Source organism: Telopea speciosissima, unplaced genomic scaffold (genome assembly GCF_018873765.1).
Source record: "Telopea speciosissima isolate NSW1024214 ecotype Mountain lineage unplaced genomic scaffold, Tspe_v1 Tspe_v1.0344, whole genome shotgun sequence".
NCBI classification, from domain to species: domain Eukaryota; kingdom Viridiplantae; phylum Streptophyta; class Magnoliopsida; order Proteales; family Proteaceae; genus Telopea; species Telopea speciosissima.
The window spans coordinates 2696-18391 of NW_025317680.1; the positions used below are offsets into that span (position 1 = coordinate 2696).

The 15696-nt window shown below is 37.6% G+C and overlaps 1 long non-coding RNA gene across 1 annotated transcript; it reads right to left on the reverse strand.

Annotated features, from left to right (window-relative positions):
* Positions 1–297: 297 nt before the first annotated feature.
* LOC122647987 lies at positions 298–12137 on the reverse strand. Its single transcript, XR_006331000.1, has 3 exons — positions 12066–12137; positions 7436–7439; positions 298–308 (listed from the first exon to the last, which is right to left on the reverse strand). It is a non-coding gene; the product is annotated as an uncharacterized LOC122647987 (long non-coding RNA).
* Between the last annotated feature and the right edge of the window lie 3559 nt (positions 12138–15696).

Sequence of the window (15696 nt, forward strand, 5' to 3'; positions counted from 1 at the left end):
ATTGGGATAACCTAGTTAATTTATTGTTCAAATTAAGAGAATGATTTAGAACCGTTGGATTTAAGTCCGTCACATGTCACATTCTAAAGGGAAAATAACAAGAAATAATGGATCTTGAAATTGAGAAATTGAGAATTTAAGAGGAGTAAAATCCATCAAGAATATTACTGTATCGACCAGCCAAAATTATTGATATGGTGGGCACCACAAAGGTGTATGATCCTCCGATCACAGCAGGCAATCGGGTCCCATATAGTGACTGGGTCAGTGTGTTCAAACCAGCAACAAACAGTAATGTCTGGATAACTCTAGCTTTCTCGTCCTACAAATTGCAAAAATATGATTCCAATTAAGGATTAAGAAGGGTATCTGAACCGAAAATAACCACACAAACTGAACCAGATGGAATGGAATAAGAAGACAATATCTACTTCTAGAAAAACTAAAAGACTAATCAATACTGCCTAGGAAAGTAAACTTGTTATGTGTCTAATGGGGCCCACTCTTGTGTATGGGCACTAGATTGAACCAGTCTTGTATGGGATAGATTAAAGGGCTCTTGATTTAACGCATTCCATCACACCATCTAGTTTAGTATAGGCTTCTTGTGATTTAATTTTATTGATATTTCTGAAATTTTAACTTGAATTCTATGTTTAGTTGAGCAGACCATTATTTTTAGAATTATTGAATTTCTCTCTCTAGATCCATATTCTATCCCTATCAAGTTCTTCTATTTTAAAGTCTAGTTCACTATTTAACAGTCTCTAACTTAGATCTATATATGATGCTGGAATAGTTCATTGATAGAGCTTTAAATAAGCTGAACCTTCCTAGCTCTTGTTAGACTGATCTGTAGATCAGCTAACTTGAGCATGATTGACAGGTTGTTTGGTCAAAGAATGTGGAATTAAAAAGGAGGTAGGAATGGATTGTTCAATTTGCTAAGAGAATTAGATGTGATAGCCAAAGAAAATTGATTTTTTTTTCCCTCTTGAAATTGAAAGGAAGTGAGGGTTGCATGAGCAGATTAAAGTAGGTTTAATCCAGCATAACATTTCTGAAACTGTAACTTTTTCTCTGATTTTCCATGTGTGCTGAAACTATATAAAAGTCTTAGGGTTCTTATGTTGATTAATCACATTTCTGTTCTTCCCAACTGTCTACTCAGATTTGTATTATGCCATGAGGGACCCCTTCTTTTTGGTTCTTTTAACATCTTATGGAGTGCATTACCACTGCAACTATGATCCATTTTATATTCGAAATACAAGTGAGATTTTGTTTTTTTTTTGGTATTTGAGACCATGGCACCCACCAAGATGGACACTAGGGGTGTGTACATGGGCTGACATCGGCCTTGCACTATAGATTTCAGGATGAACCCAACCTGATCACGAGCTTGATATAATTTCTACAGCTGGCAGAAGGTATGGTTCTTGCCTTGATTTCCTTGCTGATTTCTCATATCTCAGGTTTGTTATGCACTTTCTCTAAGCTTGTGGCACCCTATTTATACCATTGTTTCAGCTAGTTCTTAAATTGATATATCTGATTCTGGTATCGGATGTTCTCTGAAATAGAAGTCTGATCTTCAAATTTTGAGTTTTCTAGTTGCTGGACTGGTATCCTAGTCACACAAGTGTTGGTATCAGAGAGCTCCTAAGAGGGAGGGGGTGAATTGGGATTCTAAATTTGAAAGACTAAAAACAGAGCAAACTATTTATAAACATCCCACAAGTCAACTCTTCAAAAAAAAAAAAAAAAAAATCCAAGGAACAGAGTCAGAAGTTTAGCTTAATCTGTGTCTATCTAATTATTTCATTTCACAATACCCATCAAACTGTGTAAGGGATTGGATGCTATACGAAAGATTCTAGCATCTAATTCAAAGCCTACTTAATGTTATTTTTAATAATCTTCTGATTACTTGATGTTTTTGCTTATAGAAACGCAGCTCAACAAACAAGGAAAATCGTACGAAACAAGGTGTACTCCACTCTGCAGGTCAAAAAAGCTTTGCAAGAATTCGCCATGAAAAGGTAATTCTTGAAAGGATTACGACTAAAAAATTATGATTTTATATATTCATTTCCATTTTAGTATTAATTCTAAATTATGATATTTTTAATGTTACAACAGTTGATGGAAACTGGGGTGGAGCTAGACTGTGCTGGTTTATATGTAATTACTCATGAACATAGTGACGGACGTCCTGTAGATGACATTGCATGAGATATTATTGTATGTGTTTTATATTTTTGATAATGCCTTTCAAATATATTCGCATTTATTTGAAGCACAATATATATAAATATATGATATACATATTTGTATGTGAATTGTAGGACAAGATCAAGCAAAAAAAATCACAACCCAATACCTCCCAAAACACTAGTAAGAGCAATACTTGGGATGGTGATCTCTTTTCTCAAGTGGTGGGAGAAGATAGACCAGGACGTGTTCGTGGGTTAGGATTGGGTATCACAACTTTTTCATCTTCTCGTCACTCTGGAGAAATCAGGACAAGCTCTGAGCAGGATAGGAGAGGTGATAATGATCAAGTACTTTTATTGCAAAATAAAGTTGGTGTGATGGAAACCCAAATCAGTATGCTATTATCAACCGCTCAAGAACTACGTCCGGGATTTCACATGGCAGATCTTGCAAGCGATCCATTACGACTGGAGGGACAGGTATATAAATATTTTAAGAGTTTCTTTTATTTTAGAGATTTTTTTTGTTGTCTATTATAATTTATTGGTCATTATTGTTGGACCCAACTTCAAGCACTGCCAATCCAAACCCTTCAAGTTTTTTTCTAACCATCCATAGACCAGTTCAGCACAACGAGAATCGCATACAAAAAACTAAGCTGAATAATTAAACTTCAGAGATTATGGGTCAAAAATGGGTAACAGTTGATATATTGTAGTCAGTGGGTTCAAAATATAGGTAAACGTCAGGGGGTGGCGCTGATAATTTCCCTATTTATTTTTAACTGTTATTTACTTTGAGAATAATCATTTGTTATCTATATTTGTGTGATAGGTTCTTAATCCCTATAGTGGTCACGATGAGTCAACACTACAAGGGAATCACTCTTCTGTAACGAGTCGTAATGCTTCTTCATCTCAACAAGGTAAACTGATATTCAATTTATGGTTTAGTCATCCGTATTTATTAAATGATTGTTAACTGTTAATTTTATTAATATTGATAAACTCAAAATTTAGTCAATCAAGGAGGTGGTAAGACAATTGCAGAGTTCCCTAATAGTATAAAGCTTGGGAGGCACGGACCAAGTCAAGATCCGTACAAGGAGCATTCAACTACTAGTCGAGTCTAGTATTTTTTGTTTTGGGCAAACATTATGAATTATTGGAGTTGAGTTTTATAGGATAAGATTGTTAATTTATCAGGTATTTTGAATTTAAGTGATTCAGATGATGAACATGATTTTAATTTTAGGTGTATTTTGAATTTAAGTGATTGGGATGATAAACAAGATTTATGCATTTATATGTATTTGGGATGATAAATAGTTGTTATCTATTTTGTATTGAATGGATTATGTGGATGCAAGAAATAGATGTGTGTGTATATATATATACAGCTAATATCCGTGGCACAATAATCTGTAACTAGAAAATCGCAATCATAAATTTTTAACCACAAAATTCTGTAGCTAAAATCTGCAGTTATAAATTTACTACAGGAAAATCCACAGCTAAATATCCGCATCTATAACTTTACTGTGGAAAAATCCGCATCAAAATATCCAAAGTTATAGATTTGCAGTGGAAATATCCGCAGCTAAAAAATTACAGCTATATTTGCTGCGAAAACATTCGCAACTATAAATCCGCAGCTGTAGATTTGTTGTGGAATAATCTGCATCAACAAATCCGTAGCTATAGATTTGTTGTGGAAAAATCCACATCAAAGAAATCCGCAGCTATAGACTTACTGCGGAAAAGTCTGCATCTAAACAATCTGTAGCTATAGACTTGCTACGGAAAAGTCTGCATCTAAAACTCCGCAGCTATAGCCTTGTTGCGGAAAAGTCCAGATGTTTGTCCGCATCTAAACATCCGCAGCTATAGACTTGCTGCGGAAAAGTCCGCATCTAAACATCCGCAGCTATACATTTGTTGCTAAAAAATCCGTAGCTAAAAAACCACAGCTATAGATTACACTTTTCCTGCGGTAGGATATCTGTAGTTACAGAAGTAGCGACGGCACTTGTACCTGCAGTTTGAAAACCGCAGGTAATCTGCAGCTATAGGCTATTGCTGCGGATTGTTTGACTTTTTATTGCAAAAAAAAGCGCAGTTATAAGCCCTTTTTGTTGTAGTGAGTTAGAGATCAGTACTTTGTTTTCAGACTCAGCAATCAGATAGTCTCAACTATCTTCAATCACCTGAAGGATTCCTGATCGAATCACCATTGCGTTTCTAGGAGCTGGAATTTTCATATTTATAGCATCATTACTAGTTTACAATTCTGATGATGGCTTTGGATAACGTGAAAATTTTTCCAGTTGTTTCCAAACCGATAATTTTGCTTGATTACCAAGTGTTTGATGTTTACTATGACTCATAATATTAGGAGGTGTAACCACTTGGAGACAATCACTATTAGTAGGATTTATTCAAACCGAAGGGATGTGACCGCTTGGCATTTGTAGTGAATATTGAGCATTAAGTGGTGCAATGGCTTGATGGACCTGAAGTGAAGAGCTGTAGATGAGTGAAACTGAAGAAATTCATTGAAGAGGGAAGTTGTATCAATTGAGGAGAAGAATAGGTTGTTTGTTTGAGAAATTTGAGTAACCACTTTATTAATAAGCGCAATACATGGTTGAAACAAAAGACATTCATTGCCGCGAGAAGTTGCAGTCACTATGGAGACGTTACTGCTTACCACATGTAGGGGTTAAGGGCCCGGGGCTTTTAGAGGTGTAACTAATTGGTGATGATTATTAGCATTTAGAGCCAAAACTGATCTTAAGGAAAGATTGCCACGTGGATTTTTAGAAATTGAAGAGCCCCCTTGTTGATGACCATCCTTTTCAGCACCTGTGGCTATGGTCAATGGTAGTGTAGCAGCCGCAATTGAGGCTGTGGTTCGATAGTTTTCATACATAATAGTAGTTGCATTCTCCAAACTATGAGAATCAAGAACAAAACCATGCAGAAATGAACCATATTTATCAGTGTTGGTTGATGAAGGTGAACTTTGGTCTTCATGGTCAAGCTGACCATACTTGCATCTGATAGACTGCATCTGCATACCTGCTTGAAAACCTTGCACCAACATCGCGTTGTTGGGGAGTCCCACTTGAGTACTTGGCAGAGTGCAAATTTGAGATGTAATAACTCACTAGGAATGTCATAAAATTGTATCCATATGTCAATGTATTTGAAATCCCAAACTCTATCATCACCCGCTTCCATCTTAGAAATCTCCACCTCTGCCTTGCCTCTACTTGTTTGGAGCCACTTTCCCACAATCTCTAGTAAGGGTGTCAAAACCTAGCCCGAACAGTTAAAACCAACAGGAAAAAAAAATTGGACCGAACCGAACCGATCCTTATTGGATTGGTTTTGGATTGGGGTATGACGAGACCGGCTGAAACCCGGACCACACTGGACCGACTGATCACAAACCAAAAATCGAAATGAATGAAACTGATAAAAAAAATCAATGAGTATAAGGTTATGAATAATTGAATTGATTTCAATACTAGTAAGCAAATTTACGGTTGTAAGGAGAATTGTTAGAAATCAATAAGTATGAGGTTATATAAAATAAGGAAATTAATTTGTAACAATGCTTCTTCCATTGATCTCCTTTTAAGTGTGGGGCATATTTAATGTAGTTGAAAAGAGAAAGAGAAGAAAATAGGCACAAATCGAAGCCTACCCATTTTAAAAAACCCGGTACCGAACCAAATCCAAACCACTATCAACCCGTTATCATAAACCGAAACCGACATGAAACCAAACCGCACTTAAATCGAAACCGACACAAAACCAAAAATTCCTTATTGGTTCGATTTCGATTTCCCTAAAAGCCACACTGAAATAAAAAAAATCAGACCGAACCTGGACTGAACCGACCGATTGACACCCCTAGTCTCTAGCCATGTGTCCATGCCTATGACATGCATAGCATTCCAAAGAATGTTCCATTGGAGATTAAACCGTATTTTTCCTTCCATAATCCCACTGCCTCATGTTGTGATCATAGTCTGACTGTTGTGACCATATCCTTTCATGTAAAGCAATAACCCAAGAAATAGCAATTGCATGTCATACTCAATTCTACGGGCATATACAGTTTTATGTGGTGCACACAATTTTATGTGATGCTTACATTGAAAACATAACGTTGCTTCCACCTATTTTCCCCCAAATTTGGCATCAAAGCAGCAAATTGTGATGCACGGGCATGCCAGAGTCGTACGATTCAATGAAATGTGATGTAATACAATCTAACTTCTAAATAAGATGAAAATGAGATCTTTCCAGTGCCTCGATTGCTCTGAGGACTTTAAGGAAAAGAAAATCACAATGGAAGAAGGAGAGGAAGAACATTGACTAATGCATTCTATTGAATTGAACACTAGTACATTCAAAGAACATACCATTGAGAGAACTCAAAAGAAATGCTTGATTGATAGATAGACGTCTTCTGAAACATGGGCCAAAAGACATATTGCTGGAGTTATTCTCCAAGCAAGACCTACATAAATGCCTCTTGAAACATTGCCAATGAGACATTGGTGGCTGGAATCCAACTCCAGCAAAAACTAAAGGATAAAAGATAAACAACTACAAAGAAAAGTAAAAGAAAATCAAAATTCCATTCCTGGCCTGTTGATGTTGATAACATGGTACCAATGACCAACTGATATTGAACATGATGCCTTCATTTCAAACCTGCCGATCGATGTTAATAACATGGTCCCCATGACGTACTGATGTTGGTAGATCACATGGTTGCCATGGCCTGCTGATGCTATAACGTGATGTCTTCATTTCTGGCTTGCTGATGTTAACAATATGATTCAAATAGCCTGCTGATGCTAAGAACATGATGCCTCCTCTGAATGTTGGTCTCCTCTAAGTAAAAGATAAAAATCAGTTATATGGACAAAACTTCCAGGGTGTTATAGTGTGTTGATCCTTTGGTAGTTGTGGGTGGTTTCAACAACTTCCACTCCGGCCTCCTTTTGAACTTTTAAAGTTGAACATATTTAAGTGGTTCACTGTCCACAACCTTCTACACCACCTTTCCATTTTGTTGATCAAATTCAAAAAAGAAACCTCTTTCATGGCATGTGCAATGCACAGCATTAAATCATGTATATGTTTCCGTCAATGACCATAAGTAGGATAAAAAAATTTATAAATTAGGGTGTAAACACCACCCTAACAAAAGGGATGATGCAACCCAAGTAATAGAACTCCAAACAAAGTATTACCCAGGGTAGATTGGAAATGGATATGCCTTTGTACTTGATTGCCACATCTCTCATATCTCCGTTAAGTTCGCTATGATCCTCACTAAAACTGACAAGCGAACTGGTAAAATACTTAAGGAGCCTACGTTCTTGAAGAATGGTAACGCTAGTTTCGTGAAGATGATTGCAACCAAGCCTATGTTTGTTGAATCCTTCTCTGAATATCCATCACTTGGGTGTTTGTTGTTGGTGTTATCAAGAGTGATCATAAACTCTCCAGGTTCATACTTCTCTGAATATCCACCACTTGAGTGTTTGTTGTCGTTGGTGTTATCATGAGTGAGCATAAACTCTCCAGATTCTCCCTCTTCTCCTTCCGCAACAGAAACTATTATATGAGATGAAACGAACAAACACAAAATGAAAACTGCAAAGGCAGATCAGAACTATAGACGCCATGGCTAAAGATCCCAATTCGAACACTTTATAAGATATTGACTGTGTGTATCATGTTAGAACAACCTTGGGTTTTGTCAAACCCGAATCCGCCTCCATACAGAGATCTAGAACACAATTGAATAAAAAAATAGAAAAATAAAGTATACCTATCACCCATGTATGTTGACGAAGAATAATAACAAGAAAAGCTCCAAAGTTTGATTCATCCTCGAACAATAACTAATGTCCCTCGGTTTGGATCTTCCATAGTCTTCTCCTCCCACTTTGGTTCCCTTTCTTGTGAGAAGAATAGAGAATGAGACTAAGAGGCTGCAAGGACCCAACCATGTATTTATAATAATACAAAACCTTAATCCAATTGACCCCCACAATGGAAAAGACTAGTATACCCCAATAAAACTATTCCCAAGCAGGGTTTATGCTTGTGGACCCACACCAATAGGTATGGCATAATTAATTAAGCCCACAAAAAATCCTAACAATCTCCCATTTGGGTTACATTAATTATACTCACTTCCCTACTGGCTTGGCCAGTGAGTCACACCACAAATAATAGTTTTGAATCCTTGATTCAGTCAACAAATCGATTCATATCAGATAACAGCAGAAGATACACTTCAATATACGGTGCACAACTTTCTATTAATCACAAATACAAGTCCTTTTATTAACCAAAATCACATTGGAAAATAAAACCATGACAACCACCATATGATCACAACTTTGTTGTCATGCCCTTAACAGGTCCTTTCTTTGATGTTAACCGATATTGAGCAAACCGCCACAACCTTGTTAACATCTAACTTTGGCAATTACCGCCTAACTTTAACATGTCAAACAATCACATACACAACAATGTGAAAACAAAACACATTTCAATAAATATCCATGCTTAACAAAACAAGTTTTAACATACTAGTTAAGAAAATAAAACATGCTCCCACTGAGCTCCCACTAATTAACCAAAACAAGCAATGTATCACCTAAAGAAAGTAAATAGTCCAAACTATAGGAAATAGTTCAAAATAAATGTCTCAAACTCTGAATTCTCATTCAGCCTTGCTTGAGATATTTCTGACTAGATGCTCCAGTACCCTTCTTCTTTTCTAGCCCTGCCTTGTGAGCATTGCAGTCCCTTTTGATGTGCCCCTTCTTTCTGCATCAGTATCACTCTATGTCATTCCTGTTGTCCTTATCAAAATGCCTATTCTTTCTCTTGCCAGTCTTATGAAAACCACTGCCAAATGTTCCCTTGTTCTCAGTTAGGTTGGCGCTTTCCACCATGATCTTTTTTAATCTTCCTTCCTCCTGTGTTACAACACTGATAAGTTCACTCAGTGTCCATGTTTCCCTTAGTGCATTGTATGTAGTATATAAAGTCTTGTAATCCTCTGACAAAGAGTTGAGAGCTAGGGTGATCAAAAAATCATCGTTAAACTTGATGCCCAAATCCCTAATCTTGTTTCCTATTGTTACCATTCCTAATATGTGTTCCCTCACGCTACCATTCCCTTCAAACTTTGCTCTTGTAAGCTTGGTCATCAAATTTCCTGCCTCTAACTTCTTGGTTTTCTCAAACATAGACTTCACAGCTACCAAACAGTCATCTGTAAGAGTATGAGATCCTATGCTGCCACGCATTTGCTCAGGTATGGAATGCTCAATTAGTGCCAAACTTTTCCTATTCGCATCTTCCCATTGTATGAAATTAATTTTATCTTCAGTAGTACTGGATACAGTAAGGGCAGTCGGCTTATCCACCCTCAAACAGAGGTCCAAATCTATAAGCCCCAAAACTAGATTTAACTCCTTAAGCCATTTCTTATAGTTCTCCCCAGAAAGGACAGAGACAGAGTTCATAAAACTGAGGTTGGAAACCATCCTGGTGATAGCATTTAAAGCAAATAAATAACCATTGCAATAATCAATCAGCAAACACTTTGATGTGGTACACCCACACCTAATAAACTTTGCCAGTTACAAAACTAGCTAAACAAGAGTTTCAACCGCACTACATTCTCAACCTTTGGGTTAATGAAATGCACTAGTCCTCTTACCGCAATTACCGCGAGAGGACAATGACGTTCGAAAATCTCCTCCACCTTTGGGTGACAAGAAACCCCTAGCCCATGCCTCTCAATTTCTGTGCATTAACCTTTAACTTTGACAACGTCACCTTTGGGTTAACATTATCTACTTTGCTGCCATGGTAATTTTGATCATAAAACCTTGAATTACAAGGCATTATAATACAATTAAGCATGCCACTTTGGTGGGACCCACCTAACTATACCATAATATCATATAATCCTACTTTGCAGGTAATATGTGTGCGATTAAAGTAAAATTAATACACTTAAGGATCATCATGTATCACATAATGCCTGGTTACAGTTCCATGCTCATTAACGAATAATATTTGACCTAAACATGCATTTAAGGTTTGTAGAAAAACGCAAAAAATGCTAAAACTATGGTCTCTGATTTTTTAACATATGTCGAATTGCATATCAAAACGATATTCAAAACGATGAGCACAAAAAAATAGATGTTTCAGAAAAAATCGCACCTCAAAATTCATCCAAACGAACCCACAGGGGCCTCTGAAAGTTTCTGGTTCTTTTTTTTTTTTTATTTTAAGAAAGAACCAAAACGATTCAAGCCGAACTGGGCTGAACAAACCAAACCGAACCAATCTGGTTCAATCGGACTGGACCATCGGTTGACCCAAATGGGTCTCGGGTCGGGTCCATCTCTGATCGGGTCAAACGTGACCCGCAAGGCACAGTGCTGACGTCATGATGATGTCATCCTTACTACGTCACGATGGTGTCATAATTAAAATTTTTTTTTATAAACCAGCCGAAGAGTGGATCTCACTTGCTGCTTTGGCTGGTGTATGGCGATGCGTCCGGTCGTCGGAGCCTACGATTCACCCATCAAAATGATTGTCTCTCCGAGCCCTTTATTCCAGTATAAAAATTTTCTGATTTCACCGGTGAAAAATTCCGGCAGTAGCCAAAACAAGTACGGGTTCGCCCGAAAAAATTCAGAAAAAATCGTTCTTCGTCGTTAAAAATCGATTCAAGTGCTTACACAAACAAACAATCGATTCTAGGTCTGTATGGATGGCTTTGATACCACTTATTAGAACAACCTTAGGTTTTGTCAAACCCGAATCCGTGTCCATACAGAGATCTAGAACACGATTGAATAAAAGAATGGAAACATAAAGTGTACCTGTCACCCACGTATGTTGACGAAGAACAATAACAAGAAAACCTCCAAAGCTTGATTCGTCCTTGAACAATAACTAATGTCCCTCGGTCTGGATCTTCCACAGCCTTCTCCTCCCACTTTGGTTCCCTTTCTTGTGAGAAGAATAGAGAATGAGACTAAGAGGCTGCAAGGACCCAACCATGTATTTATAATAAATACAAAACCCTAATCCAATCCACCCGAACAATAGAAAAGACTAGTAACCCCAGTAACCTTAAAACTATTCCCAAGCAGGGTTTATGTCTGTGGACCCACACTAATAGGTATGCATAATTAATTAAGCCCACAGAAAATCCTAACATATTGGTTCCATAATTTTTTACCAATGTCGGTCACATAATTCATGGGAGCCGGATTGACGGAGCAGTTCTCTAACCCAAAAATCCTTCTCTCGAATCTCCTATTTTCTTTTACCACTTTCGATTCTACTCTTTTTCTTTCTCATTCAATAATGGCATGGAGATCTAACACTTCTTCCACCTCTGGGTGCTCCGCTAGTAACTAGAAGAAGCTACTCATTGACCAGCTAAAAAGAAGGTTATTGATATCTCTCAGGCAAGTAATTTTGTTGACCGATCCAATGACCCTGGATAAGAAGTCAGCAAACTCCGTCCCTCATCATGGTCATATCTTCTCCTACAAACACAACAATAACGTCAGTAGCAACCAAAGACATCCCGAGGAGCTGTAAATCGTCCATCTCATCAACAACTTTGCAATATTGTCGAGTGTCAAGAAGTTCCTCAACCTGTTGGTCCTATTCCAACTTTTATTCGGTTAAATGTTGCTCAACTTCCATAGAAGGCCTTTAAATACCCAGTGAATCATATTCTTCCTCTTCCATAAAGTAGAGTACAGATCTTTGGTTCAGCAAAGAAAGAAGACTTGAAACTTCTCCGCAGATCTGTTTTCTCCTCCTTGCCTTAATAAATTTTTTTAAAAAGATTTTCTACTCTAAGAGAAAAGAGGTCGTAGTTGCAGAGGATAAAGACGATGAAAATTCAACCTTGGAAGAAGAACAAATCCTATCAATGACTTTCTCCTCCTTAGCACATGAGGTGCATTCTAAAATGATGGATATAGCCTGTGAAGCTTAACCACTTATTTACACCCTAAAATTACCGATTGACCGACAATAGTAGACCGATCGAGTTCAAGTTGCAAAAATCTTAGTCAGAGAGGCTGATTCTCCACAAGGAAAGTTAGTGGGTCCATAATGGTTGCAACTGTGAAGCACCCAACACTAATACTACTGTTGGATTGTGAACTAATCAAGGGATACGTGGCATTAAGCAGTTCTATAACCGCCAAAGATGGTGCAGTTAAAGAATTCTCAATGGTGACACCATCCTCACAAGTATAAAAGTCAGAATCAAAGAAGTAGGAGGGATCTCTCGATCAATCAAAAACCTGATGTTTTACTTATCTTTCCTTTTATTTACTGTATTTTTCTTTTCCTTAGTGCAATTTTCTCCCTGACCATTGCGGTCATTCTCTTAGTCAAGTTCTTCTTTTGATTTCTCTTTCAGTGGTATGTCTTTCTATTGTACCAATATTGAGATCAATAGAAATTTTTCGTTTCCTCTTTCAATTCCATTATTTGGTTTTGCGATTGTCCTTTTCTTCACACATTGCAATTTGGCCTTTAATTCAAAGTCCCAGGAGCAATTGAGGCAAGTGGAGAATCCACATCTCTTGGTAGAAGTCAGAAGTACAATCTTCTTCAAACTTTGAGTCTTGCAAACTTTGGCACGCCCGCACTCTCTATCACACGTTGTTCAATTACGGTTGACCGATCAGAACGTAGACCAATTGTTTGGGCGACCAGAAAAAGAGCCAAACACCACCTACCAAATACAACAAACTTTCCATAACCGTTCATAATCATTCATAACTGATTGTCCCTCGTGGTCACGTTCTCAAGGGCGGATGTGACGGTTGGAGACAATGTTGAAATTGGATTTGCATTTCTACTTTGCGACTTCTTCCTCATGGCGTTGTTAGGTAAGAGAAGAAAAGAAGCATTGATAGATCAGCGATGGTGCTCAGTATTTTTTTTAATCAACTTGGATTGCGGATACAAGCAGCTACTTAGGCCACCCATAGTCAGAATACCGTTGTTTTTGTTGGCTACTAATGAAGACTTTATAAGAATAAGTTCTTTAAACACAAATCAGCAACAATTGTTGCGATTTGCAAGGATGATAATGGTGTTGTGGTGATTTATTTTCATTAAATCATAGTCAAGCTAGACCAATATCAAACATTATGGCTTCTCAATGCTCATGTACAACAAGCTTTTACCCCTAGTTGGTGGCAACAAATAGAGGTTTGGTTATTGGCCAGAAAATAAACTAACGGCCATGCAAAAGATCAGCAGCAAGGCTAGTACGTAAATTGTGCCCCTTGTTAGTGGATTACGGCTTTTCGGTGCTCATTTACAAAGGGGTTTGCCCCTGGTTGAACACCTTTTTAGTGCCTGATTCAGGACTAGATTTCCTCACCGGCATTTCCTCTTCTTGGTAACATTACGATTCAATCCTGGTTGGTTTTCCACCGGGTGTGCCAAATTGTTTCCCTTAATTTCTTCGGTTTGGAGACCGTTGTTGGCTAAGGAAACCATTCTGATTTGCTTCAGACGATGATGGATTCTACCAGTGTCTTGGTAATCCAAGGACTTTTAAAATGCAAAGATTGCCAAGAAGAAGAAGAAGAAGAAATCAAATTGCATACTTGCAGAAACACAATTGTTGAAGTCTTTACAACTCTAATCCGGACTGATGAGGCTTACAACTTGGTATTTACACTTCCAATACTCTGCAACCAAATTGCTTACTTCCCAGAAATGAATTTGTTGAAGTCCTCACAACTCTGCCAGTCACAATCTGTTGAAGCCTGCAACTTGATGATAATGGATGTCTTTTGAAGCAATCCAAAAGACATATTGTTGGATGAATATCTACATTACACTACTCCTAAGATAAAAGATAAAGATTTATTGTGTTGATTTTTGGGTGCCTTCCTTTGTTTTGAATTTCTCTTTTATAAGGCATCCTTGGCAATGTTGGTGATTTATGTAGTTACCAGGTAGTTCCACAACTACCCACTTCTTTGAGAATTGATTATAATCACCTTGCTGACCGTTCATTGGTCACTGACCATTTTAGTTCATTGATCGTTTTCTGGCCGTTTTTGATAATTTATCATTTTTAGTTGTTGACTGTTTTTCGGTCATTGACTAACAATTCAGTCTTGACTGAAATAGATTTCAGCCTATTTCTTTATTGATCAAAATAGACCGCAAATTGAGTGTAAACAATGAGACAACTAGGATTCAACACAATAAAAGTCTACCTCCATTCATTCTCTTATGATCCTTAAATACATGTACAAATAGTTAAGGAACTGACCACTATCCTATAATTTCTCTACTTATCCGCTAATTAACTACATCTCTTATAATTACTCACACCACTCTCTCATAACTACTCACACCCACTTACCATAATACAACTCCCTTACACATTAAAATTACCAAATATTAATTCAAAGTCATTAACACAAAGCATCCCTTCCCCTATAGAAGTGTTGTCTTTGTCCTCAAGAACAATTCCAAAGGGAAGAGATAACTTTCCCATATGATTGGGGCTGTTTAATTCAAAGTAATTAACACGAAACATCCCTTCCCCTATAGAAGTGTTGTCCTTGTCCTCAAGGACAAACAGCCTTATTATCGGGTACCCAAGTCACGCACGACATCCTATTTTTTCTCTTTTGTTTCCTTCTCAAAGTGTAACTCTTCTCACAACTGATCCCAATATGAATGGGATTCTATCTCTGTAACCTGTATATATTTTTAGATTAAGTCAATGCAAAATCATGCAGGAAAGTATTCTGTAATCAGATTTACAAGCCTCAATCATATGGGAAAGTTCTCTTCCCCTTGGAATTGTTCTTGAAAAAACACATGAACTAAGAGGGTGGAAAAATATAACTCACCCTCACCTACCTTGCCAATCAATATTGACAAACCACCAAGTCTTGAAATCCCAAAAACAATATTTGTAGGAGCTTCACTAAGGGTCTTCTTAAATGTTGTTGCTACAAGTGAGCCACCACTTTACGCATATCTAGGAAGAGATTTCGGTTCACAGTTAACGCCATTGGAATGGGGAAGTTCAAGCTTGTCCGGTTTGGGAAGCACTGAAATGGAATGTGTGGCTGTGTTTTATACCCAAAAAAAAAAAAATTGGAATCTATGGCTGAAGTAGACTCATTTTGATCGTTGAAGCCAGCTTCCAACTGCTCAAGGCAGGTGAGCATCCCCCATAGTTTCTAGATGCCACCTTTGCCTCTGACCTAATTCTTTGTTCCTCTGCCATGTATGGCCAAGAAAAAAAAAAAGAGATAATAGGAAGAGAGACCGAAAATAGGGATTTGCTTTAAGAACGAAACAAGGGTGCCTGACTTATTGGGAGGTAGCTGAC